The sequence below is a fragment of the Rhagoletis pomonella genome, unplaced genomic scaffold (genome assembly GCF_013731165.1).
Source record: "Rhagoletis pomonella isolate Grant_MI unplaced genomic scaffold, Rhpom_1.0 Rhpom_scaffold_00002, whole genome shotgun sequence".
Lineage (NCBI taxonomy): Eukaryota > Metazoa > Arthropoda > Insecta > Diptera > Tephritidae > Rhagoletis > Rhagoletis pomonella.
Genome location: NW_023458556.1, coordinates 56,751,269 through 56,754,303, shown reverse-complemented (window position 1 = coordinate 56,754,303; position 3,035 = coordinate 56,751,269).

Genomic DNA, 3,035 nt, shown 5'->3' with positions numbered 1-3,035 from the left:
GTGAAATATTTTGATACATTTGAATTGACATACTCTAAACATGTGATTTTATATGTAATTGTTTTGTTTTTGCGCTCAATATGTTAATTTTTCGCAGTCCATTTTGGTACTTTTCACCTGACACCGGACGAGAAAAACAAGCATGTTTGAATTTATGGTCACTGACGGACGTCAACGGACGATGTCGGTTCGGTTATCGGTTTATGTGCGAGAGTGCTCATATAATCACAAGTGTATTCATATCGTCCGCATATAGCCTATATCGGCCGAGCACAATTCGGCCGATGCCGGCTGCAGTGTGCGCGTAGCATTTGTAATTCTCTAAGTAATTCGTGAATTACCCTGTTTCCACAACACACACACATTCGTAATTCGCAGCTCTACTTCTTGTTCTTCTCTATTTATTATTATTTTTGTATACTGCAAATATGGAAGATGGAGCAAAAATTCAAGTTATTACAAAAGATTTTAATTTATATAGAGAATGTTTTATTAATTTTCCTGCAGCTAGAAAAAGTGCCAGCAAATGGAACCGGGCCGTGAAAACTTCAATATATTTCCGATAAATATTAGAGCAGGCACCGATTCGTTCGTCATTCGCATGGTAATTCGCTCTCAAAATTTTGTATGGCGAATTACGTAATTCGAAGGGTAATTGGATGGCGAATGACGATTGGGAGAGCGAATTACGAAGAGAGAGCATATTACGAAACGTGGAAACGTCGTATTATTCCAGTTTTTCAATTGTACAAAAAATGACTTTAACCAAGTTATTTAAATGGCTCCAAAATGTTCTATTAGAAATATAATTAGCTCAGTAATTGATTTCAAATTTTGTACAATTTTGCGAATAACATATTTTGCTGTGAAGCATTATCTGAAAAATCCTATGCAAATCGATGCATTGATGTATGCCCTTCGATGCCTCGAAAAATATCAATGTATATTTCATATCATCGAATCAAAGAAAAACATCGATGTATTTTCGCCACTGACATCCGTAGCTCAATTAAAAAGGTGCCGGTTTCAAACCAGTGTTGCCATGAATTCATTTTTTTCTACCAAAATTTCCTACCACGACCAACCAAAACCTATCGAAATTAGTCGCCTTTCAGACACGTAAAGTCTTGAAAGCAATTTTTTCGCATTCTCTTTTTTTCTATTTTCTTTCATACGCGTCAACTTTTATTGAATTCAAGTTCTTGGTTCATTAAATAGGAACCAACGAAAACATCCAAAGAGACAAGAAAACTTGCAATTGAATTGACGGTACGGAGCTATCTGTACTCTTCCCCTCTCTTCTCACCCCCTTCGCCATGGAAAGCGCAGACTTGAAAGCAAGATTTGACGTGTCTGAAAGCTGACTTAGCACAGTAGTGATGCGCCGAGTTTTATGACTTTGTTAAAATAGGGGGTAATACTCTAAAATCACCTCATGTGAGCCGTCTTCACTTACAGGAAAATACAAATTTGGCCTGAAAAGCTCGAGCGTTCGTCTTTTGCGTCATTTTACAAATGAAAAAATGCTGTCAAATGCTTAGTAAACAAAACTCAAAACGCGTAGGAGTGTAAAAAGGTGTTCGCACGCGATGATTTTGCATACAACTTTTGCGTTCAATTTGTGTCAACGAGTTGACTGGCGACCAACTTTGTTGAAAGCGATTAGTTGAAAGGCTATTCAACTAAAAATAGAATGCAAAGTTGAACAATACAAACGCCTTTTTATGGCGAATATTTTTTTATATTTTACGTGAGTTGAACGCAAAATCGCCTGGTGCGAACGGCCTTTAAAGGAAAGTTATTTCGCTTTTAATTCAACAGACGAAGAAGCTCTAACTTAGGTTTTATACCAGACTATAGTTGCGTTTTTTTACTCATTTCCAGTAAAATCCAGTAAAAGTTTTTACGAATTTTCATGTTTTGGCGTTTTCGTACGCAAAAACTTGCAAAGTAGGGGAAATTGAGAGAGCGAAAAATGACAGCTGAAGTTGCAAGTTTTTACTGGATTTTACTGGATAAATTTTTACTTGTAAGAATTTGCCAGTACGAAAAACAGCTGATCGCATGTTGCTGTATGAAATTTAAACTAATAAGGGAACTGTTTGTGGATTTTTATTGTGGAAATTTTCAAAACAAACATATTTAAATATATTAAATATACCGTTTTATTGGGAATATGCTGCGAATAAACAACCAATTTATCAGCTGTTCATGAAACTTGCAAATTATTACTGGAAAAGCGTTCGCGTACTTTTTTGCAAATTCTTTCTATGAGAGCAAATTCTTAGAAATAAAGTTACTGGAGAGTTACTGGCAAGTTACTGGATAATTTGTAAAAAAACACAACTTATACTGACATGACAATAGCAATACATGCACACTTTTTCACTAATGCATGCATACTTTTCCAATTGCCTCAATCCCTGGATTGATTATTTTCAACACAGTAAATCAGACAATGATTTGACGTATGCAATTTTAACGTCTTGTATAAGAAAGAAGAGAAATTCATAACAAAAGAACTAAAATTAAATAACACAAGAGACGTTGACGTGTATGTAACTTTGTCTCTTCTTTATTATTTTTTAGTTTTTAGCTTAAATAGCTCGCGCGAAACGCGTATTATAATACAAAGCTCACGTCCGACATTTTACTCAAAATGAATTTTCATAACTATTGTCAGGACACCTACACCACGGAGACAATTATCAGCTTTTTCGACAACTAATACAGATTTCTTTATTGCCTTGACAGCATTGTCTAATGTAAACGCGCCGTTTCGCTTGCGAGAAAAACAAGCGTGCGAGATTTGCAAGCATATGAAGACACCCGGTAAAATGTTGCATATTTCACCGGGCAATATTTTGTAATGCTGGAAACACATTTGGAACGACTAAACGCTTGGGGAAGCGACATCTTAAATTTGTACGAGTTTGACCAAGGCGCATCAATACAAGGTGGTGTTGATTGAACAGCTGATTGGATATTTTTGTCTCTCCACTAGTACAAGAGAATGTCATCCAAGACGAAATTAT